The sequence below is a fragment of the Protopterus annectens genome, chromosome 8.part0 (assembly GCF_019279795.1).
Source record: "Protopterus annectens isolate FY-2018-M chromosome 8.part0, PAN1.0, whole genome shotgun sequence".
NCBI classification, from domain to species: Eukaryota; Metazoa; Chordata; order Ceratodontiformes; family Protopteridae; genus Protopterus; species Protopterus annectens.
The window spans coordinates 1,530,185,878-1,530,212,356 of NC_056741.1; the positions used below are offsets into that span (position 1 = coordinate 1,530,185,878).

At 39.3% G+C, this 26,479-nt stretch overlaps 2 long non-coding RNA genes across 2 annotated transcripts in view; one reads left to right on the plus strand and one right to left on the minus strand.

Annotated features, from left to right (window-relative positions):
* The window catches only part of LOC122809535, a 453,055-nt gene extending 434,567 nt beyond the window's left edge, over positions 1-18,488 (minus strand). Inside the window, exon 1 of the long non-coding RNA XR_006365919.1 lies at positions 18,426-18,488. This is a non-coding gene — a long non-coding RNA (uncharacterized LOC122809535). The remainder of the gene's footprint in view (positions 1-18,425) is intronic.
* LOC122809534 lies at positions 9,098-9,983 on the plus strand. Its single transcript, XR_006365918.1, has 3 exons — positions 9,098-9,174; positions 9,468-9,632; positions 9,926-9,983. It is a non-coding gene; the product is annotated as an uncharacterized LOC122809534 (long non-coding RNA).
* Positions 18,489-26,479: the final 7,991 nt, after the last annotated feature.

The following is a 26,479-nucleotide window of genomic DNA, read 5'->3' on the forward strand; positions in this document are numbered from 1 at the left end:
TGTATCTTGAGTCATAGATCAGGGAATAAAACAAAGCAAAGTAAACAGTCATTCTAGACACTACTGTGAATACGGGGAATAAGATACCACGTGGTACAAGAGAAAGGGTTACGTAACAGTTCTTTTTTTTCTCTCTCTCTCTTCTTTTTTTCTCTTTCAGAGACATGGGAAATGAATGCACTAAAGGGTCACGTGACCGCTAACAGAAGATGCAAAATACATGCAATTACAGAGAGCAGATAATGTGAGATATTTTTCAAAATGGGTTAACAAGTATGACTTTGATGGTAAATTAGATAAAATGTCATTAGTAAAACTTTTGAAACAGTTAAAATCTGGCTTGAGAAGGTCAGGCAAAAAACAACAACAGTTGGGTGTTCCTCAAGCACATAGGTGGATTGAGGAAGTGAACGAAGGAACAGAAAAATAAAAATGCAAAGGCATTATTTTTAGACAAAGAGGATAATAACATAATAGTAGCATCGGTCCCTCCCTACCACCTCCACGATGCCTTACTCAGAATATGAAGCGGGAGGGCGGGCTGGACCCCCACGTTACCCAGAGACAACAGGGATATTAAGACAACCATTTGTAAGAGAACCTATCGGGACTAGATCCCGAACCGTCAGCAGCTTATAGATGTTCAACCAAGCGGAAGTTTATTAGATGAGAGTGAAATCTGTCCATTAATAGAAGTACCTAACCCACAGGCAGGACAGGAGGCCAGGCCTCAACTCTCTTAGTGTATAGACCATGGACACGGAAGACATCCGAAAAGCTACAGAAGGAATTCCCCATCCAAAATTAACTTTGAGAAATTTCTACAGGATTTACAGGGCATGAGATTGAGTTACCACTTAAATGGGAAGAGGTAGAAAGAGTAGTTAGACAAATTTTAGGTCCGGACTGGCACATGATTTGTGGCGCCTGGAATGCCCGTGGCAGCAACACAGGCCACTCCCACATAGTGACGCAGAACTAGATGCTAGATTGAAGGGTCTTACAGACCGCATTACTGAAAAATGGAAACCTAGGGCAGACTGGACTTGCATTAACCAATGTGTACAACAAGATAATGAAACAGTAGATGCATACTATGGTAGATTGTTAGAATGTTTTAATAACCATAGTGGCATGCCTGTTCGAAAATCAAAAGAATGATAGCTCATATGAACAACAATTGAAGAATGCATTTTGAAAGGTTGTATTGCCCTATCAATAGCTTCATCACGAAGCACATGATAGATCACCGAACAAGTAGGCTTCAAGCCTTGTTAGAGTATGCTAGACATGCCGAAAAACATTTTAACAGTAAAAAGAAAAGAAAGCGCAGGTCTTCACAGCTGAAACGGTCTTGGAAGTTTTGTAGTACAAGCGGCCAAGAAGGGTAAGCGAAACACTCAGGGTAACAAGCGCTCTGACAGAAACTCAGAAATTTATGAGGACAGGAAGAAAAGAGGTGAGTGCTTCAATTGCAGTAGAAGGGACATTTGGCAAGGGATTGCAGGAGCAAGGCACCTGCGGAAAAAGAATAAGGAAGATGAGGATTGACTATATGACAGTTATGCTGCTCAGCAGTCACCAGGAGAGACTAATGAGCAGGGGAATGATGTAAATACCTTAGAAGAAACAAATGACATGCAACGGATGTAGAAGTTGGGAAAGTGAAGTTTTGGATTTGGCATTACTGAGCTTAGAGCTCTATTTAGACACGAAACCGGAAGTTACACTTCTGGTGGAAGGGAGAAGTCAAATTTTGTGTGACTCAGGAGCATCACGAACTTTGATACATCCTTCAAAGTTACGGAACATTCTGAGTCACCTGATTACATATTAGTGAAAGCAGCAAGCGGACAGCTGTACAGGGAACCACTTTCCCATGATATAGCAATAACTGACCCGTCTCGGGCATGACCCAAAGAAGTAAAATAGTACTTTCTGCCAAATGCCCTATGAACTTATTAGGAAGAGATCTTATGCAACTTTTGGCATAGCAGTAGTCCCTACCATGAGCGGTATGGAGGCACAGAGGCAAACTGATACTTTTGTAGTGCGATCGGAGGGTGAGGCTTATTATTGGTACAGCCAGGACCTGGTTACAACGGTCCAGGGGCAGTGACCAAGGAACTGATGAATGTAGCCACCAGCAAGGTGCTTCCCTCGATGTTGACCAGCAACATTTATTACATTGTACCCTATATTATTGTAGCACATCAGGACCTGATAAAGAATACGAACAAAAGTTGTTCAGGAATCCATAAATAGACTAATACTACGGACCCTATACTGGGACACTGAGGGCAACGGTGTAGTGAGTTGTTCGTTACCTCAGGAGTTCTTGGAATTGTACAAATCCAATAAACTACCACATGTTAGCCTAACCAAAAACAGGAATGTTAGGTGGGTAGACTTGGGTGACAAAGTGACAAAATGGGAGAAACTAACTGACTTAGAGTTATCGGACTTAGGAGTACAGAAACAAAAACTGAATTGGTTAGCATAAGCACGCCCAGCTGTACACTTACAACAGAGTGAAGACAGCTGACTGGCGTTCTTGATAGAAGAAGAAGAAAAAGCTTTGAGTGAAATACCAAATGTTCTTTGGTCAACAGGAAAATCAGATGTAGGACTTATTCGAACAGCAGGGCCTGTAGTTATTACACCAAAATCGGCCTTTAGACCAAGGAAAAGACAATATCCTTTGAGCAAGGATGCGGAACAGGGAATCAAACCTATCATAATGGCATTACTTAAGAAAGGGATACTGGTAGAATCCTAGATTCACCATGTAATACTCCTCTATTTCCTGTAAAAAGGCAAGCGGGAATGGCGGATGGTACAAGATTTACAAGCTGTAAATGATGCGGTAATACCAAGAGCACCCACGGTGCCAGATCCACATACCTTGTTAAATGATTTGAAGCATAACAAAAATACTTCACCGTGGTAGATATTAGCAATGCGTTTTTCAATACCTATCCACCCTGACAGCCAGCATTGGTTTGCATTTACATTTCAGGGCAAAGGTATCGTACACCCGACTACCACAGGGATATAGTGAAAGTCCAACAATATTCGCACAAGAGATGGCTAGCAACCTGGTGGGGTTTTCTCCACCAGGGGCAATAAGTACTACTATGTAGATGACATCCTGCTTGCAGCCCCTACCCAGCAGCAGTGTAGGGAAGATACAATAGCATTGTTGAAATTCTTAGCTGAGCAAGGGCATAAAGTGAACAAGCACAAATTGCAGCTTTGGAAAGAACAGGTTAAATACCTGGGATATGTGATATCCAAAGAAGGTAGAACATTTGATGAAGATCGGAAAACAGCTATCTTACAAGCACCAAGACCAACTACCAAAAGGAAATGATGTCCTTTTTGGGAGCGACTAATTTTGTCGAAGTTGGATGCGAATTATGCTTTAGAAACGGCTCCATTGGCTGATTTAATATTTAAAACACCAATGGCAGCACAAGAAACACTACATTGGACACCGGAAGCAGAAGCAGCCTTTGTAGACTAAAAACTAATAGTCTCATCATTAGTTTTAGGGCTTCAATTACCATAAGAGATTTTTCCAGACTGTAGATTGTAGGCAGGGATATATGGCGTCAGTACTGGCGCAACAACATGGCGCAAGCAACCCCATAGCTTACTATTCATCACAGTTAGATCCGGTGGCACGATCATTACCACCATGCGTACAAGTAGTCGCAGAGCAGCTATGGCAGTGCAAGCTTCAGCCTCAGTGGTATTGTTTCATCCTCTCACATTGAGAGTACCTCATGCAGTTGCAATAATTTTACTGCAAGAAAAATAGCATTTTATCCCCTGCCAGACATCTTTCTTGCATGACCATACTATTGAGTCAACCCCATATGACAATTGAGCGTTGCGACATTAAATCCATCGACATTACTTCCGATTCCTGTGGATGGCACACCACACAGCTGCCTACAGGAAATGGAACAAATAACCACACCCAGACAAGATCTTACTGATGTACCTTTGGCTGGCCTTGAGGTGACATTTTTGTGGATGGGTCCTGTAGAGCGAGGTCCTACGGAAAAACCTAGTGGGTTATGCAGTAGTGACTGATGACGAAATCATAGAAGCACAACCCTGCAACATAACCTGTCAGCTCAAGCAGCAGAATTAATAGCTTTGACGTGCTTGCACTCTAGCGAAAGACAAATGTGTTAACATATATACTGACAGTCAGTATGCTTTCTCTACAGTGCATGTCTTTGCACAACAATGGAAAAACAGGGAATGATAACATCTACTGGCAAGCCGATTAATCATGCACAATTGATTTTGAACCTGTTAGATTCTATTCAGTTACCCACTAGAATAGCTATCTGTAAATGTGCAGCCCATACCAAACAACAAGATAGAATTTCAAAGGGAATGCTCGGGCTGATGCAGCTGCAGCAAGCTGCCTCAGACCAAAAACTGTGCTTTTAAATGAAGAACTACAACCTTCTGAGACTCTAGATTTAGAAATGTTAAAAACAATGCAGACATTAGCTACAAAAGCAGAAAAGCAAAAGTGGATAAAACGAGGAGCAATCCTTAAAGAGGGACTGTACATCTCCAAAGAGAAAAGCCCATATCGCCATCTAATTTATTTAGATATGCAGCTTTGTTGAGTCATGGGCAGAGCCATGTCTCAACAGGGGGGATGGTACAGTTAGTTAACAAAACATTCCAAACATACGGATTTACGAATTATACACAAAATTTTGTGCAACATGTCATATTTGTAGCAAACATCATGCACAGGAGCATTTAAACCAAAGCGAGGAGCTTTCCAACACCACCCTATCCGTTCCATACTATTTGTATGGATTTCATAGAACTGAATAAATGTGAAGGGAAAAAATACTGTTTAGTGATCATAGATATGTTTTCAAAATGGGTAGAAGCTTTTCCAACCAGGAATCGGATGCAGCAACAGTAGCAAAAGCCCTAGTGAAAGAAATCATTCCTAGATTTGGCATACCGGAAAGAATTTATAGTGACAATGGAACACATTTTGTAAACCAGACAATTCAGCAGCTTGGGAGATTTTTTGGGATTTCTTTGAAGAACCATTGTGCTTATCACCCTCAGTCAGCAGGACTGGTGGAGAGGTACAATGGAATTTTGAAAAACAAGTTGAGAAAATTAATGAGTGAGACTCAGAAAACTTGGATTTGCTGTCTGCCTTTAGCACTGCTGAGCATGAGAACTGTCCCAAATGTAAAGGGCTTGACCGCTTTTGAGATAGTGTTTGGTAGGGCATATTGTGTGCCACAATGGAAGGCCCTCATGCCTGCAGAGCTGGAGGCCGATGGCTCATTAGCTAGTTATATGAAGAAATTGTTAACAAATAAGACTGTTTTGCAGTTGAACTCTTTTCAGATAAACAAGAAGCAAAACCGAGGCCGTGCTGACCCGGGGTCCTGGATTTGGCTGAAAATCATAAAGAGAAAGAACTGGGCGAGTCCAAAATGGGAAGGTGCGTAGCAGGTACTATTGGCAACACCTACTGCAGTAAAATTGCTGAGAGATCATCTTGGGTTCATTTGACACACTGCAAACCTGTTAAGAAATTTAGTTTTGACATACCACAGGAACAGGATGGCCAGAGGCAGAATGAATAAAAATGTGAAACAACCCCAGAGACATTGGTTCACTGGCCTACTGATCATACACTTATTAACTATGTTTGTAGTAACCTTTTTGTTGTTATGGTTTTCTTGCATATAACTACAGAAGTGAAATTAATAAAGCGTGATGAAGGACTGGCTATAGACTGGCACCCAAACTTTAACACATACCTGGCTATGAAGCGAGTCTATGTAGAGACTATGAACGTTTCAAATTGCTGGGTTTGTACTGCAATACCCACAGCATATGGAGGACTTTTGATGTCTGCTGTCCCCTTGGGGATAAATGAAACTTGGGAAAACCTATTATTTGATACAGGCACTGTGAGATCACAAGACAAAGTGGCGTTATATTTGCCTGTTACTCAGAAAGGAATTGTTTGTTTTGTTAAAAATGATACACTCCAGGTTGGTTGGAGTAACTGTAACATAACTGTGTCTTACAAATGTTATATAAAACCTGTAGACCAAGGTACTAGTTGTAGCACAATTATGGTTCATACTTAAGCTTGATGAAAACAACATTGAGAGATGTGCAAAAAACTCCTGAAATATATAGACAATTATCTGTTATAGATAAGAAAATGTTTCATTCAGGGTTAACCCGCATCAGTACAAAGTAGAAAACTGTTATTTTGTTTGTGGGAAAAAGGCCTATAAATGGTTACCTGAGAATTGGTCCGGCAGTTGTTTTTTGGGTTATCTGGTTCCAGCCATAAGACATACTGCAGAATTGCCCCTGGGTAAAATACGTAATGTGAGAGATGTAGCTCAGCAAGCCGAAAATACAGTCAGAAAACCTACTAATCCAGTGGGTAAGATTGAAGCAAGCTGGAAGGATCATTCGGCGTGAAGGACAAAGAAAAGTTGACCCATATGGACTTGAGTGACAGTGTTATATCCTGGGCTGGGATATTCCCAGCCTACGGAACAGTCAAATCAATTTGGGAACTGAGGAAATTGTCAAAACTCCTCAGTAATGAGCAATGCGACTTTTCCGCTCTTGAACTTGTGACTGATGAAATGAATGCAATGAGAACAGTTGTATTACAGAACCGAATGGCTCTCGACTTCACCCTAGCGGCGAGAGGTGGTGCGTGCGCGCTTATCAAAGAAGAATGCTGTGCGTACATTCCAGACAACCAGCATGAAATCAATGATCACCTGGAGGTAATACAGCAGGTGTCAGCAATGGCAGAACCAGGCCCAAACCCACTGTGAACTTTTTCCAGAATCTGTTTGGGGGTGGGGTCGGTCCTTATGAACATTCTGATTGCAATTTGTGTAGTACTGCTCATAATTGGAGCATGTGTCTGCTGCGGGATACCCTGTGTGAAAAAAATTAGTTAAAGACTTAGTTGATGTATCAGTGACTGAAACTATGTACCAAGATATGGAATTGAATTTGTTGATACCAAGTGAAAGCCTATCTGAAATATAAAACAAATGACTTACTTAGCTGAAAGCCCTTGAAAGGAAAGGCTGAGGAATGAAATAATATTGTTTATGTTTCAAATAGAATAAAATGCATTAACAGGAGGGAGAATGTTAGAAAAATCTATACATGCTGCTTAGAAAATATATTTACAATGTATGCTGCTTAGAAAATATATTTACAATGTATGCTGCTTGGGAAAATGTGTATTCAAACATTCAAACACATATAAGTTGTGTGGTCAAATATATAGAGAAATGTATGCTTTAGTTAGGAATAAATGTACTTAAATCCATAATAGAGAACAAAGTTTGAAAAGTAGTATATAATGCATTTAATTCTGTCTTACTAGAATAATAGTAGAAATAAACTTGCATATTATTGCTTGAAGCACAAGCTGCAGTGTTATCAGAAATTTGGCCTTGGCAGCATGCAAGCACAGCCTGGCTCATGTCTTTCAAGTAAGGATTATTTTGCAAAGTTAGAAAATAATAAATCTGTTCGCATGTGTATCTTCTGCCTGCTTCCACCAGAAGAATAGCCTTGTGCGCACTATCTCTGATAGTGCGAGCTGGTGAACAAGAAAGACAAAGAGAGGCATTAAAGAAGACATACATCTATTGTATTCGAACTAATCTAAGAGCCTTGAATTGGCTACATCCTCAGGAGGTCATCGTGACTGACCAGGTGCTTGCAAGGCTGTAACATTCTCATGGGAAAAAGACTTTTTGAAAAACACAATGTCAGCACTCTTTCATAAGTTACTATGATGTAAAGACCCTGTCACTGACCACGCCAGTGAGGTGGGCAAAACTGATAATGACATGTATAAAAAATGGTGCCCTCTGTGAATAAACTAGTCAAAATTCTGTACAACTTTGTGTATGGTTTTTTGCCTCCTAATGTACATTAGAGTTTGAGATATTCGAGTTCTCCTGCATTATTGTTTGTTATTGATTGACATTGTTTTTGAATAACTCAATGATTTTTACAGTCTGACTCTAACAAATTTATTTAACACTTCCCCACCGTGGGACTCTAACTAAGTCAATTTTTCCGCCCTGAAGGCGGCAAGTACCTATTGTACTACTCACCAAGAAAATCTACGGGAATAGTTCTCAACATCTTCCAGTTAATTACAAGCAAAGTAACGCTCTGAATAAGGTACGCGACCTTAAGTTGCGTTTAAAGACCTTATAGTGAACTCAACCTCTTGCAGTCTAAACGCTAGCCCTGGCTATAGGATTACCGGCAGTAAGCTAAAAGAACCCTGTAAAATAAACAACAGCCACATATTCATGTACCTGAAGCAACGCGTGCTAAGTAAGCACTGTTTTACCATTGCAAACTGTGTCAGTTATCTCTGTAAATTGCTTTGGAACTAAGTACTGTATAACCTGACATTATCTTTAAGTATAGCAGCTACATTATTCCGTTTTTTCTGTTATCTCTCACAGGCGCTGCCCTCTGCATATTTCCTTCCCCACCGTGGGACTCTAACTAAGTCAATTTTCCCGCCCTGAAAGTGGCAAGTACCTATTGTACTACTCACCAAGAAAATCTAAGTGAATAGTTCTCAACATCTTCCAGTTAATTACAAGCAAAGTAACGCTCTGAATAAGGTACGCAACCTTAAGTTGCGTTTAAAGACCTTATAGTGAACTCAACCTCTTGCAGTCTAAACGCTAGCCCTGGCTATAGGATTACCGGCAGTAAGCTAAAAGAACCCTGTAAAATAAACAACAGCCACATATTCATGTACCTGAAGCAACGCGTGCTAAGTAAGCACTGTTTTACCATTGCAAACTGTGTCAGTTATCTCTGTAAATTGCTTTGGAACTAAGTACTGTATAACCTGACATTATCTTTAAGTATAGCAGCTACATTATTCCGTTTTTTTTCTGTTATCTCTCACAGGCGCTGCCCTCTGCGTATTTCCTTCCCCACCGTGGGACTCTAACTAAGTCAATTTTCCCGCCCTGAAAGCGGCAAGTACCTATTGTACAACTCACCAAGAAAATCTATGGGAATAGTTCTCAACATCTTCCAGTTAATTACAAGCAAAGTAACGCTCTGAATAAGGTACGCAACCTTAAGTTGCGTTTAAAGACCTTATAGTGAACTCAACCTCTTGCAGTCTAAACGCTAGCCCTGGCTATAGGATTACCGGCAGTAAGCTAAAAGAACCCTGTAAAATAAACAACAGCCACATAATCATGTACCTGAAGCAACGTGTGCTAAGTAAGCACTGTTTTACCATTGCAAACTGTGTCAGTTATCTCTGTAAATTGCTTTGGAACTAAGTACTGTATAACCTGACATTATCTTTAAGTATAGCAGCTACATTATTCCGTTTTTTCTGTTATCTCTCACAGGCGCTGCCCTCTGCGTATTTCCTTCCCCACCGTGGGACTCTAACTAAGTCAATTTTCCCGCCCTGAAAGCGGCAAGTACCTATTGTACTACTCACCAAGAAAATCTACGGGAATAGTTCTCAACATCTTCCAGTTAATTACAAGCAAAGTAACGCTCTGAATAAGGTACGCGACCTTAAGTTGCGTTTAAAGACCTTATAGTGAACTCAACCTCTTGCAGTCTAAATGCTAACCCTGGCTATAGGATTACCGGCAGTAAGCTAAAAGAACCCTGTAAAATAAACAACAGCCACATATTCATGTACCGGAAGCAACGCGTGCTAAGTAAGCACTGTTTTACCATTGCAAACTGTGTCAGTTATCTCTGTAAATTGCTTTGGAACTAAGTACTGTATAACCTGACATTATCTTTAAGTATAGCAGCTACATTATTCCATTTTTTCTGTTATCTCTCACAGGCGCTGCCCTCTGCGTATTTCCTTCCCCACCGTGGGACTCTAACTAAGTCAATTTTCCGCCCTGAAAGCGGCAAGTACCTATTGTACTACTCACCAAGAAAATCTACGGGAATAGTTCTCAACATCTTCCAGTTAATTACAAGCAAAGTAACGCTCTGAATAAGGTACGTGACCTTAAGTTGCGTTTAAAGACCTTATAGTGAACTCAACCTCTTGCAGTCTAAACGCTAGCCCTGGCTATAGGATTACCGGCAGTAAGCTAAAAGAACCCTGTAAAATAAACAACAGCCACATATTCATGTACCTGAAGCAACGCGTGCTAAGTAAGCACTGTTTTACCATTGCAAACTGTGTCAGTTATCTCTGTAAATCACAGGTTTGCCAGCAATTTACCTACCTGGTTTCACCTAGAAAGTAACAAATCTGAGAACAGGATTATCCCCGCTGGGACTCTAACTAAGTCAATTTTCCCGCCCTGAAAGCGGCAAGTACCTATTGTACTACTCACCAAGAAAATCTACGGGAATAGTTCTCAACATCTTCCAGTTAATTACAAGCAAAGTAATGCTCTGAATAAGGTACGCGACCTTAAGTTGCGTTTAAAGACCTTATAGTGAACTCAACCTCTTGCAGTCTAAACGCTAGCCCTGGCTATAGGATTACCGGCAGTAAGCTAAAAGAACCCTGTAAAATAAACAACAGCCACATATTCATGTACCTGAAGCAACGCGTGCTAAGTAAGCACTGTTTTACCATTGCAAACTGTGTCAGTTATCTCTGTAAATTGCTTTGGAACTAAGTACTGTATAACCTGACATTATCTTTAAGTATAGCAGCTACATTATTCCGTTTTTTTCTGTTATCTCTCACAGGCGCTGCCCTCTGCGTATTTCCTTCCCCACCGTGGGACTCTAACTAAGTCAATTTTCCCGCCCTGAAAGCGGCAAGTACCTATTGTACTACTCACCAAGAAAATCTACGGGAATAGTTCTCAACATCTTCCAGTTAATTACAAGCAAAGTAACGCTCTGAATAAGGTACGCGACCTTAAGTTGCGTTTAAAGACCTTATAGTGAACTCAACCTCTTGCAGTCTAAACGCTAGCCCTGGCTATAGGATTACCAGCAGTAAGCTAAAAGAACCCTGTAAAATAAACAACAGCCACATATTCATGTACCTGAAGCAACGCGTGCTAAGTAAGCACTGTTTTACCATTGCAAACTGTGTCAGTTATCTCTGTAAATTGCTTTGGAACTAAGTACTGTATAACCTGACATTATCTTTAAGTATAGCAGCTACATTATTCCGTTTTTTTCTGTTATCTCTCACAGGTGCTGCCCTCTGCGTATTTCCTTCCCACCGTGGGACTCTAACTAAGTCAATTTTCCCGCCCTGAAAGCGGCAAGTACCTATTGTACTACTCACCAAGAAAATCTACGGGAATAGTTCTCAACATCTTCCAGTTAATTACAAGCAAAGTAACGCTCTGAATAAGGTAAGCGACCTTAAGTTGCGTTTAAAGACCTTATAGTGAACTCAACCTCTTGCAGTCTAAACTCTAGCCCTGGCTATAGGATTACTGGCAGTAAGCTAAAAGAACCCTGTAAAATTAACAACAGCCACATATTCATGTACCTGAAGCAACGCGTGCTAAGTAAGCACTGTTTTACCATTGCAAACTGTGTCAGTTATCTCTGTAAATCACAGGTTTGCCAGCAATTTACCTACCTGGTTTCACCTAGAAAGTAACAAACCTGAGAACAGGATTATCCCCGCTGGGACTCTAACTAAGTCAATTTTCCCGCCCTGAAAGCGGCAAGTACCTATTGTACTACTCACCAAGAAAATCTACGGGAATAGTTCTCAACATCTTCCAGTTAATTACAAGCAAAGTAACGCTCTGAATAAGGTACGCGACCTTAAGTTGCGTTTAAAGACCTTATAGTGAACTCAACCTCTTGCAGTCTAAATGCTAGCCCTGGCTATAGGATTACCGGCAGTAAGCTAAAAGAACCCTGTAAAATAAACAACAGCCACATATTCATGTACCTGAAGCAACGCGTGCTAAGTAAGCACTGTTTTACCATTGCAAACTGTGTCAGTTATCTCTGTAAATTGCTTTGGAACTAAGTACTGTATAACCTGACATTATCTTTAAGTATAGCAGCTACATTATTCCGTTTTTTTCTGTTATCTCTCACAGGCGCTGCCCTCTGCGTATTTCCTTCCCCACCGTGGGACTCTAACTAAGTCAATTTTCCCACCCTGAAAGCGGCAAGTACCTATTGTACTACTCACCAAGAAAATCTACGGGAATAGTTCTCAACATCTTCCAGTTAATTACAAGCAAAGTAACACTCTGAATAAGGTACGCGACCTTAAGTTGCGTTTAAAGACCTTATAGTGAACTCAACCTCTTGCAGTCTAAACGCTAGCCCTGGCTATAGGATTACCGGCAGTAAGCTAAAAGAACCCTGTAAAATAAACAACAGCCACATATTCATGTACCTGAAGCAACGCGTGCTAAGTAAGCACTGTTTTACCATTGCAAACTGTGTCAGTTATCTCTGTAAATTGCTTTGGAACTAAGTACTGTATAACCTGACATTATCTTTAAGTATAGCAGCTACATTATTCCGATTTTTCTGTTATCTCTCACAGGCGCTGCCCTCTGCATATTACCTTCCCCACCGTGGGACTCTAACTAAGTCAATTTTCCCGCCCTGAAAGCGGCAAGTACCTATTGTACTACTCACCAAGAAAATCTACGGGAATAGTTCTCAACATCTTCCAGTTAATTACAAGCAAAGTAATGCTCTGAATAAGGTACGCGACCTTAAGTTGCGTTTAAAGACCTTATAGTGAACTCAACCTCTTGCAGTCTAAACGCTAGCCCTGGCTATAGGATTACCGGCAGTAAGCTAAAAGAACCCTGTAAAATAAACAACAGACACATATTCATGTACCTGAAGCAACGCGTGCTAAGTAAGCACTGTTTTACCATTGCAAACTGTGTCAGTTATCTCTGTAAATCACAGGTTTGCCAGCAATTTACCTACCTGGTTTCACCTAGAAAGTAACAAACCTGAGAACAGGATTATCCCCACTCCGCCATGCCCCCGAATTCCACCCGCCCCCAGTACCCTTAACTTTATAGTTAAGAAGCCACACCTCCTCATTATCTTCTAGCCTTTCACAATTTCTTCTACACTTAACCCCTCCCAATCCCCTTACACAAATATAATAAGCATAGATCCCGCATAAATTACCGCTCTGTGTATCATAAATATATGAAAACTGTAGCAACCATTATGAATATGGTAAAAATAACAATTTTGTGTTTTTTAATACCACTGTTAGTTAGTTTATACCAAATTAGTAAATATGAAGACCAACCATACATAGGCTACCACTTCCCTAGAAAACAAACGACAACCTCAGGATCCCCACTCCCTTTCGAAGTATACTACCAACAGCCCTACCATTCAAAAACTAACACCATCTATTACCATTGAAGCAAACTGAACCCGAACCATCCCAAAAACAAGCAAACCCAGAAAATAATACAGAAATTTTTAAAACTCTTAGAATATATCAGTAAAAGCATCACTAGGGATGGAGATATCCACCCCAATCCTGGCCCCATATCAACCAACAACCCCGACTGCCCTGTAGATACCCCAATGACATCCCAGTCGCTAAAAATTTTCCACCTAAATATTAGAAGTGTCAACAAGAAGGTTCATAATGTGCACGCTCTTCTAGATACTTACTTACCAGATATAATATGTCTAACTGAAACCTGGCTAAAGCCTGAGATCAAAGATAATGAGCTCATCCCACCAGGGTACAATATATTTAGGAATGACAGAAACAAAAAGGTAGGCGCCAAGCACTCTTTAAAAATAACCTTAACGTTACCATTAATGCTACCCAACCACCGCAAATCTCTAATGCCGAAATACTTGCCTTAAAAATTCAATTGAATAAAGAAAAAAGTATTAACTTAGTTGTTATGTATATCCCTCCCGGGAATAATACAAATACTTTGGAGAATTTATTAAGCTGGCTAACGAATAACTATCCACAAGAAACTATAATTATGAGTGATGTTAACATTGATTGGTACCTATGCTCTACTGATAATAACCCCACTAGCATTAACCTTCACGGTTTCTCTCAAATTATAACCACCTCCACCAGATTGGGAAACTCTAAACAAAAAGAAAGTATTCTTGACTGGATTCTCATAAACAGTCACCCCCAGATGTATATGTCTGGGACCCTGCCAAATGAAATTAGTGATCATCTTATTACATACATCACTAAAAATAAACCTGGCCACTCCACTGTCCCAGTATATAGATCAGTAAGAAACAAAAAAAATTTTGACCTCATAAAATTTAAAAATGAACTGAAATCCTGCAGTTGGACAGCACTCAAATATCTCCCCCTAGAGGAAGCAGTAGAACACTTCAACACCACTTTCCTATCCATACTAGATACTCACGCCCCCGAAAGACTCATCAAAACTAAAACTAAAATTGCCCCGTGGCTCTCAACTGAATCTAAACTTAAAATAAAACTCTGAAACAAAGCTTGGAATACCTGGCGTACAACCAAATCCATCTTAGACCGCACGAAATTCCAACAACTAAGAAATGAAAGGAAAAAAGCCTTAGTAACTGACAAAAAAAACTTTTATTGCCTATTACAGAATAAGCACCAAAATAACCCTCAGAAATTCTGGGCAGGCTTGAATAACCTTCTCCACCCTGGTAAATCATCTACTCCAACCCCTGAAATAGCAATGAATAAAGACCCTGAAGAAATAGCTAATACCTTCAATACTTTCTTTACAGACATTATCAAAACCTTAGCCAACCAACTATCCACCAACAACCCAACGGTTGTTGATAATTTAACACAAACTACAAATACCTTCAACCTAAAAAGTGTCCCAATATCTTCTATTAGATCTCTATTACAAAAACTTAAGCCATCTACCCCCTCTGCAGACCTACTTCCAGCAGAATACCTACAAAAAACTGCAGATGTTATAGCCTACCCGGTTTCTATTCTTATCAATCGAACCTTTACTGAGTCAACCATACCGATGTTATGGAAAATATCCCACGTTATACCACTCCATAAAGGGGGGACTTCCACTGATTTATCTAACTATAGGCCCATAGCTTTAATGTCACCATTAGCCAAAATCATGGAAAAATGTATGCATAAACAACTCCTCCAATATCTTATCCATAACAACCTTCTAACCAGTTCTCAGCATGGCTTCAGACCCAAACACAGCACCACAACAGCCCTTCTCTCCTTTACAGATACAATAAATCACAACCGTAATGACAAAAAAGTGTCTTCAGCCCTCTTTTTAGATTTATCAAAAGCATTTGATATGGTCAACCATCAACTACTTCTGGACACTTTAAAAAATCTCCACCTGGATAATTTAACACTAGATTGGTTCAAAGCCTACCTCTCTGGCAGGCAACAAGCAGTACTCTGGCAGAATAAACTTTCCAATTTACTACCTAATACCATAGGAGTCCCTCAAGGGTCCATACTAGGTCCACTTCTTTTCTCGGTCTTCATTAATGATCTCCACAAAGCCATTCCCGAGGCCATCTGTATTCAATATGCGGATGACTCTACACTAGTTTGTTCGGATACTTCTCCTGACAGACTACTAATAAAAACTCAAACTTGCTTTACCAAAGTAGAAAACTGGCTATCTGGTCGTCAGTTAATCCTAAATCCAAAAAAAACTAAATTATTGCTCTTTCAACCTACACACAAAAATCATCTTACTGACTTCTCTATAACATCCCAAAATGGGACTATTATCTCCCCAGATCCTCACACGAAACTACTAGGAGTCACTATTGATAATAAACTGAAATTTGACATACATATCAACTTAACCATTAAAACAGTGAACAAAAAACTAGGATCACTGTATAGAATAAAAAACTTCCTAACCCCAATGGCTAAAGTAACCATTGCCCGGACTCATTTGCTCTCCACCCTTCTTTATGCTTCCACTATATTCACTAACCTGAACAAAACCAACTTAGATAAACTATCTTGCTCATACAATCATATAGCAAGATTTGCAGCAGGAACACCATATAGGACCCATCACTGTATCAACCTAAAAAACCTAAAATGGATTGAACTCCCCAACCTAGTTAGAATTACCCAACTCTCTGAGGTATTTAAAATACTCAAATTCCCGGACAAATGTCCCTCACTTGAGAACTTAATCTTACCATATACTAACCTAAATAGTCTACGCTCCGCGAGCAAACCACTCCTGAAAATGGTCAAAGCTAATAACGTAGGAGGCGATGCACTCTTTACAAACACTGTAGGAAAAGTCTGCAACTCTCTTCCCACTAGTATTCTTACCACTACCTCTCTACCCCAATTCAAAAAACAACTGTTTCACCACTTTCAGAAGCACTGGCTATGCCAATGCTCATTCCCTGACTAACAATTCCTAGGCTCTGATGTGGATTCCTTTCCTTTTTACATATCTAAATCCTCTTAAACTCTCTCCTGAATAAACTCTACTACAATAGGCCTTATCCATCAGTTTCTCTCTTAGGAATAGCTGACTTCATACCCCTTGATAAAGAATTTTCTCATGTTTCTTTTTATTCTGTCTAAATCTTGAAATGAAATTTTTAATAGTAACAGTATAAATATTTACTATGTCATTACCTTATTCATATTCTATCACATCCTTAAAATGTATTTATTTAATACCTCATTAGACCTAGTATGGAAACATTAGAATCTTCACTTGATTGTTTGTTTGACTTATTTTTAATGTTTTTTAATGTTTTTTATCTGTATTGTCTGGAGCTTTTCTCCCCGGGCCTCCGCTGAAAATGGACATGTATCCAGTCGGATTTCTCCCGGTTAACACATGTAAAATAAAATAAATAAATAAATAAATAAAATAAAATCAGCAAAGTGTGAAAGAGAAGCATTGATTTTAGAACTTCTACACTCCTTGCCCAAATGGTCACATCTGAAGTGGAGTAAAAATTAATTTAAACCAGTGCAGTTATCTGTGGACAATTTGTATGTACATAAAGTTTAGAATCATAAAGGGCATTTTCAACAGATAGCTGCAGGTACAGACCTCTCAAGGTTTTCAGTGAGAACCAGCACTGTCCTGAGCTAAACACCATTGCACTCCAGCTTACCTAAATTGTTAAAAGGTTTCTTGCGTTCACTGTTTAGGCTTTCAAAAGGTTGGAAAGGGGAAAGATAGGAAAGTTGAAATTAGGGAAAAAAGAAAACAAGAGACACACAAAAGGGAAACATTAAGAGGATTGTTCAAGAGGATGTGTCAATAGAAAGGCACTGTGGTTTTGTGGGGGATAGATCCCCTCCCCCATTTTTAAGAGAGATGCTGGGGAAGGAGTAAGGGCAGAGGGTGTAAATGACAGAAAAAAATACATGAGAACAGGATGACTGGCTGATGTTAGAGGGAAACAAATTATATAGACAGCAAACAGAAACAAAGAGGAGAGAGAAGATAGTCACAAATTAGCTGCCACCATTGTCCAGAGGACCACAGTTACCTTTCTCTGTGATAGATCTGAAGGGGGAACCCTGTTTATTTAGGTGAGGAGGCCTCCAGTGGTGGGAGGAGGAGATATCACCATGGATGCAGATGCCTTTACACAGTCCTCTCAAACACTGCCTCTACCAGGATCTGAGGCTCATGGTGTTCATGGACTGCCAGGCTACCTTACATTTGAAGAGCCCACAGGGATGGAGCCACTGTCCATGCCCTGTGAAGACATCCATGGATGTGCAGGGGAATGCAGCAGGGGAATGCGGTGGGCATTTCTCACCAGGGAGAGAACTGCTCCAGGAAATCGTAGAAAAAAAGTAACATAAAGGGAGCAAAAAGAAAAAGAGAGCAAGAGGAAAATGAAGACACAAATTGGACTCAAAAATATTCTGAACAAATTGTGTTTTATTTATGACAAGAAAGTAAACATTTATTCATTTAATTATAAATTGGTATTAAACAGTGTTATGTATCTTACAAGCGGTAATGGAATGATGAGATTCTTGCAAATATTCCTTGATGGTAATTGTTGTTAATACTTCTTCAGTGATATAAATTAATAACTACTGTACTTTGTCAGATGAGATGCCGTAAACGGTGTGCAATGAATTATTGCAGCATTAAATAGTGACAATTATTGCTTCAGTTACAAATAATGGTGTTACTACTAAATTAGTCATTATTGATACACTACAGTTCCTTCCACCTCATTAATTCATTATAATACATTTATATTAATACCTATGTTTTTATGTAGTGAATGTGCACTGAAGCGTTGGCTGTGATAACCTATCAAAATGAAGGTTGATACTGCATTTATGAATAGTGCCCTTTTTAAAGAGCATATATTTTATATTACTTAATAATATTCTTTATTTTCATACTTACGAGTGAACTGAACCAGTCTGGACAGTCTCCACTGATGCTGTTTGCAACTGTACAATACCTCCTCTGGTGCTGTGGCGATATGAGAAAAAAACAGTTGAAAAAGTGAGTTGCTTACACATCTCATTTGTGCGTGCATCATGGCTAAAAGCAATTCAGTATTTAGAACTTGTGTTATAGTTATTAATAAGTTTTATAACTGATGTCAGCACATCTCTCCTCTTTTTGTGCTTCATTTTCTGAATCAGTCTGCTGGCTTTTTTTGAGGATATGTAGCATGTTACCTTGGAAATGAGTGACTGGGCCATTGCGAAGTGTTTTTGAAAAACTGTTGCAAAGTTGAGAGGGTATCTATCCAAAAAAAGCTATTGCCGTGTGTACCTTTGCTCTAAGAAAGGAATGGTGCTCATCTTTAATAAATTGTTACACACAGTACTCAACATTCCATAGATGATACATTTAGATGCACCACTGTACCTGTGGAGGAAGGTGTTTGCTATTGATCTACATATCTGCTTCTGAATGGTATGCTACCATGACAAGCTCAACAGATAGTCACTTTCAGGAAGATCACATTCCTGCATGGGTTTTCTAACCTTGCAAACAATTTCAAAGTGACCAGCCTAAAGTGTAATTAATTATTCACATTAACGTTCAACTGTGTGCATGTGACTCTGTAACTGGCATTAATTATATGCTAAGGTAATTCATTTTTAATCCAGTATGATGTTCAATAAAGCATTGCAGTTTAAATGAATTCAATCATACTAAATATTATGTAGATCAGCAAATGTATGCACATAACCACACTCCCCCAGATCTGGGTGTGGTGCCTTGGCGTATGCAGCAAGAAGTGGACAGAAGCACTGGAAATCAACAGAAAGCATTGACAATAAACAGCTTAAATGATGTGGCAACATAATGATAACACATTTCATAATGCAACTTGAATTTTACCAGTTATTAAGCAATCAGATTTATGAAGGTATTAATACAGAATAAATATTACCACCATTAGAATAAAACTGTATGACCAAACTATAATGCTTAAGATTTCTTAAAGTACTTCAAATATGTTTCTAACATGGTAGCAACACCACTTTGTTCCAACAGTCATGAAACACTGCATTACAACTGACTTGACTAATGCATGAAAACTGATTTCTGAGATAAACATATATGCATACAAGTATATTTACATGCACGCAAACACACACACATGCACACACACAAACACACACTCTTACATGTATATGAGTGTGTGTCAGTACATCGGTCATACAAGACTGAGAGAAAACTCCTTGATCTTCATATCACCAAAAATATAGATACAAATACAATGTTTTTGTAGGGGGCAAGCACCCCTACACTCCCCACACTCCCCTGCATATTATATATAACTGAAAGTGAGATCACTGTTCAGTGGAGAAAGTGCACACTTCCCAATCCCCACTGTTCACAATCTCTCACAGAAGGCTTATTTTTTGATTTGCTGCACCCACTTATTTTCTGAGTGATGATCACACAATTCAACCAGCTTAATGACACCCATATAAGTATATGTGTGTGTGTGTGTGTGTGTGTGTGTGTGTGTGTGTGTGTGTGTGTGTGTGTGTGTGTGTGTGTGTGTGTGTGGTGCAGGTCTCACATCAAGAGGTTCTGATGTTCGATTCTCATCTAGGGTGTCTTCTGTGTGGAGTCTGCATGTCCTAACTGCATTTGTGCTTCAGTTTCCTCCCATCTCTACAAAGACATGCATCTGGAGTGTTTCTCCTTGGGCCTCCACTGAAAATTGACTTTATTCCAAGTCGAACTTTTCCGTAAACAAATGTTAACTAGATAAAATAAATAAAACAAAATAAATTGTGTGTGTGTGTGTGTGTGTGTGTGTGTGTGTGTGTGTGTGTGTGTGTGTGTGTGTGTGTGTGTGTGTGTGTGTGTGTGCATGTGTGTGTGTGTGTGTGTGTGTGTATATATATATATACACACACAAATATATATATATATATATATATATATATATATATATATATATATATATATATATATATATACATATATATACATGGTTTCACTTCATAATCACAAAAGGAAATCTCAAATTTCAGCATTTTGAAACCATAAAGTTGAAACCGTGCAAAACCAAAACTTCACAAACCCAAAACCCTAAACACAAACACACAGCATACACCACACACAAACCACAACACCCACACTACAAAACAAATACACACAAGAAAAAAAAACACCAAACACCCAAATGCCTACACTACACAAAAGCAGGGGGGCAAGCCCCCTTGCACCCCCACACCACCCCACTAATATATATACTAACTCTGAGATTGCACAAACAGTAACAGAACACTCACACCCAGACATTCCAGAGTCCCTCGCGCGTGTGCACACACACACACACACACACACACACACACACACACACACACACACACACACACACACACACACACACACAAACATCAACACATCCAACAATTACATATTCATATGTTAACCTACCTACCCTAACCCACACATACAACTTAAAAAACAATCTAACACACACACTCAAACTCCCACCCAAAACCCTTAAAGAACAGTCACTTACCTTACACTCCATGCAAATCCATACACCACATCAAACTACATCTAATGTAAGCACTGTACGTCACATAACATAAAGCCATAACCGCAAATTCGACATATTCAAATTCACGATTATGCACTTTCCACACTTTTGAAATTCGGCTTTATAGTCTCAAAATGCTGAAATTTCAATTTCAGCATTTCGAGATTATAACGTGAAACTATGCATATACATATATATATATATATATATATATATATATATATATATATATATATATATATATACGGTTCCCCTTCACAAGCTCGAAATGCATAAGCTTGAGACCAGAATCTCGAACTTCCATTCACTCATAATTGTGAATGGGAAGTTTAGGGATAGAAAAAAAAAGTTCAGTTACCTTTTTGCATGGGGCTAGGTCCCCCTGCACCTTTGCAGCTGTCATCTAAGAGCTGCATCACCGCACTATAGCGGAGGACTGGGAAATCTTCCATTTTGCACTTATGCATATAGCGCAGAACAGGAGATTTCCCTTTCCTTTGCTGTAGTGCAATCTCGGAGTAGAAATATTTAAGTAGGGGGGCAAAGACCCCCTGCAAAAACATTAGAAAGGTGTTTTTTTTTTTTTTTTTTTTTTCTTTTTTCCTTCACATTTTCGACTTTCTGTAAACTCGAGATTCTGGCTTCGGGGTTATGAATTTCGAGTTTATAGGAATTCAATCTTGTGAAGGGGAACTATATATATATATATATATATATATATATATATATATATATATATATATATATATGGAATCACTTTATATCTTCGAAATACTGAAATGTCAAAATTCAGTATTTCCAAGCTATAAAGTCGAAAATTTAAAACCATGAAAACTCAGAACCGCAAAATTCAAAATCTCACACACCGGAGATTTTGAATTTTGTGCCTCTACTCCACACACACCTGCCTCCCCACACACAAACACAAGCTCTTTACTACATAAAAGCAGGGGGGCTGCACCCTCCACACTCCCCTACTTAAATATTCTCACTCCGAGGTCGCACTACATACAAACACACACAAAACACCACCACACAAGCTACAGTCTCCTCACACACACACACACATCACAGCAACAGAACACACTGACACACACCACAGCCCCTACCCAAAACCCTTAACACACACACACACTTAACTGAATCCATAACCACAGTGAAACCTCAGAAGCGCAAAATTCAAAACCTCTGGTATTCGAGGTTGTGAATTTCGTGCTTCTGAGCTTTTGCTCTTGTCAGGATTCTACTTTATGGGATTGAAAAACGGAATTTCAGTATTTCAGTATATCGAGCTTCTAAAGTCAATCCATATATATATATATATATATATATATATATATATATATATATATATGTGTGTGTGTGTGTGTGTGTGTGTATGTTTAAACCTTGGCTCAAGAATATTGTCACTGTTGAAGTGACACCCTAACTCCATGTGCAAAAGTGGGAAAAAGGGGTGGAGGATGGATGGATGGATATAGATATAAAGATAGATATTTTGGCCTTCAGTCTTGTACTTCTGAAAAAGCTGATCCATCCTTCACATCATACCCATGGTGCACCTGCTTCCCAGATTGGGTGGATATCTGTCTGTTGCAGATAATATCCCATTTTTAGCCAATTATTTGTCTTTCTCCCCTCCCTGCCAAAGGCAGCCTGCTCCAATTTACAGAGATGCAACTTCTGCAGCAGGTAGAGGAGGATTTTAATCTTCTTGATGGACCAACTTGGGGAATGACCCTGTGCTTTCATGGATTGCATGGCGATGGAGTACCGATTTCTGCAAGAGATAAAGTTTGAGGGAATGAATAATAGTGTGTGAATCACACCCACTGATGAGTGACATTACTCTGCCCACCCCATACACCCATACAGGGCTGCTACCTATTGCAATGATAGCTGTGGAGAAGTTTTGTATAATAATGCAATATGTACCATGATAGACCATATACCCATGTAGTTATATATATATATATATATATATATATATATATATATATATATATATATATTTTTTTTTTTTTTTTTTAATAAATGGAAAACCTTCCTAGAATGTGGCATCAGAACAGACAGTTGTCCTATGCAGTTCTTCATTTTTTTTCATTCTATTTCTTTTTTCTAAATAAATATTAATATATTTTGATTGTGTTATCACTGTTTTATATGTCTTCAGGGCTGGTCAGATATTGATTCCTGTAGTACTAACAGGGAGGTCACACAACAAATTATGTAATAATATCTCAGGAATTGCTGTGTTGTATACTTGTGTGACATGATGCATGTTCCCTGTAAGCTAAGGTGGAATCACACCTGCTTCAGGGTGTTAGGTCTAACCTTAGGCAATCCTATAAATGCTTGCCTGTCATTCAAAAGGTATAGTATGCTGGAGTGCAATGGAGGCACAAAGAGCACTCACATACATGTATGCGTGCAGTTCAACTCATCTGCAGCCTGCAGAATGCATTTACACTTACAATAAGGGATGCACACCTGCACTATGATCTAATTTCTCAGATAAATTCCAGCTTAACACAGCCTGCCTCTGTCTATCATTTTAAGCTTCACTGAGCTCTGCACTCACTGAAAGTCCATCAAAAACAAGTTAACATAATTTATTTAAAACAGGAATAACCACAAACTGGTAAGAAAGGCAGTTATCAGTGTACTTTACTGAGATCTGTTCAACATTAGCCTATTTTTAATGGTAAAAGTTTACATTTTATAATACTTGATTACTCAGGAAACGCTTGGAGTGTGCAAGTAGCCATTTTCAGTGCTGTCTAGTTGTCAAATGGCTTCCTGCAAACAACGGTCTATAGCAATGCCCAGAACCAGACTATAGGCTACCTTAATTTAAGTACTGAAATACACAAGCTGTTATTCAATATACCGAGAACTACTCCCTAACAGCAAAAACATACAGGCATGTGTATTACCATTGAAGCAGAGGACTGCAGAACACAGGTGGTATTGCCATAAAAAAAAACACAACTAAGAATTAATACCTCAAGGTGCTCATCACCCTTTTTCTTTCTTTTTTGTAATATACTGGCATGCATGATCCACATTTCATTAAAGTATCATGCAATGAAGACAGGTGTGATTGTTTTCACAATATGTGATTGCAGGCTATATATGAATAACCCAGAGGCAGGCAGAACAAGGATATTTTGGGACACATCCTTGTTGCCTCTATCCATGGGGAACATTGGTACTAAACTGACATTAAATGTGTAGTTTCACATCCACTAATCCAAATTATGTTTGAATGGAGTAAGAAAAATACTTTGTTTTATGTGGAGAGGAAGGCAGTGCCATAGAAAAAAATATTTTCTTTCATACATACCTTTCCCTCCAACATGCTTTATTTATATTGCAAAGACATTGAAAGTCTGCTCATGATATTACTGGAGTTATGAATGTGTAATAGGTCTGACAGGACAGGATTTGTTGAGGATCTATATGCAAGGCAGAGGTCACATCTTAGTAACCTGTATGATACCAAGAAAAGGGACAATGCTTTGAAAGGGTTAGTATAGTTTTTGTGATTTAAGCCATTCATTTTTTATAGTGAGAGAGTGATGTGGTCACTCCAGCTGTGACAAGTGTTTAGACAGGTACATACCAATTGAGGCATTATATTCAGGGGGCACTTCCACTTTCCTGCCTTTAATGTTAGATGAGGAGTAACTTCTCTCTATAAGGTCTGATAAATACCTTCTCTCTCTCTCTCTCTATAAGGGGTGATGAGTACCTTCTTTCTGTATGAGAGATTATCTGGATTCTGATGAGGACACTACTGGCATCATGGGATGTGGTGTTGACGCCATTACTGTCAGATTCTTTCAACAACATGAGTCTGGCAGTGTGGAAGTTGACAGTTTATCTCATTTTACTTCATTATGCTGAGATGTATTAGGCACTGCTACATGTTTCATTAAAAGGTATGTCATTAATGTCAGGTGCAGCAAAAAGTCTACAGACAGTGCGTGGTACGTGTCATCATCCTCCCTATATATAAATGTAATTCCCCCTATCACAGGTGAGATTAACCACATCTTGACATATTTCTTCACATGGTCAGCAACAGAAACCACAGCATCCTTAGAACAGCATACTGATGTTGATGGCAAAATGACTGTCAACAATGATGCTGTAACTCTCATACTCATGACACAGCATGAAGACAGCAGCAGGCAGTTCCAATGTGTACTAGCAGAGCCCCCTACTTCCCACTAGATAACTTCTTAGGCAGTGACACAGGCTCACACACTCGCATGATAAGGGCAACAGGAAGGGAGCAACACAGTGCAGCTCAACATCTGCTACTTGTGCATAGCCTGAATCCCTTAATGAAGAGACTGACCCTTCAGAGGTAGCAGTGCCCACTACCACACAAATACAAATAGGCAAAAATATTTCACTGTTAGTTCCAGAGGAATGCAAGGCTTTGGTAGCCCAGCATCAGATGTGCCATGACATAGTTGAAGCCAAGGTTACTGCCACTGAGTGTAAGGTGGCCATGATTAGAGCACTGCAGAGTATACATGAGGAATATCAGCAATACATAGGGATGGTTAAGGTCAAGGATAAAGTCATAATGATTTACTGGCACAATATGGATGTACACTCACCATTTATCTTAGCCTCTATGAGTATACCTGTTAAGGCTTACCAGACACCCGCTAGGAACACAGGTGGATTTGGCAAGGGAACCGTTCCCATTCATGGTGAACAAGTAGGCCAGATGCCATGTGCATCTCAAGAAAGTGATGCAGGCACTCATGTGCATTCACCCAAGATGAAAGCAACTACAACACATAGAAGAACCTTAAGTGAAGGTCTAGGTCTCCCAACAAGCTTAGATCATTGTCAAAAGGTTCTCCTGAATCCAGTAGATTCTGTCATCAGAGCAAATCAGCATCAAGCTGGCATGCCCGCACTTGTTGTTCATCTATGAGACGATCACCCACACTTTCCTTAGGAGACATTGTGCATGGTGCCTCCCAAATATAATTTATGTTTTCACCAGCAATAAGAGGAAAGTATTATTCACTCAGTAGTCACTTTCTATTCTGGACACTGCAGTGAAAAAATTCAGTAGAGCCCTAAACATGCTGTTACAAATCAAAGTCAAACACTGCCAATATAACTAGCACTTGTGCCACTTACCCCTCAACTCTGCACAAATAAAGACTGATACAAAAAAAATATTTGATGTACTGTGTTAGTTAACCATGCACCTCAAAGTACATCCCACAAGTAACACTGCTTACATCACTTATTACCTATGTGATTTTTCTTGCACTTTCACTAAGTGAATGTCATAGCCCATAGTTTTTTGGACTGGACACCACTTCTTCACCCACTCAGCCATATACCCCACTCGGGTATTATAGAGAAACTTACCAGCTTAAATGTAAACCCATAT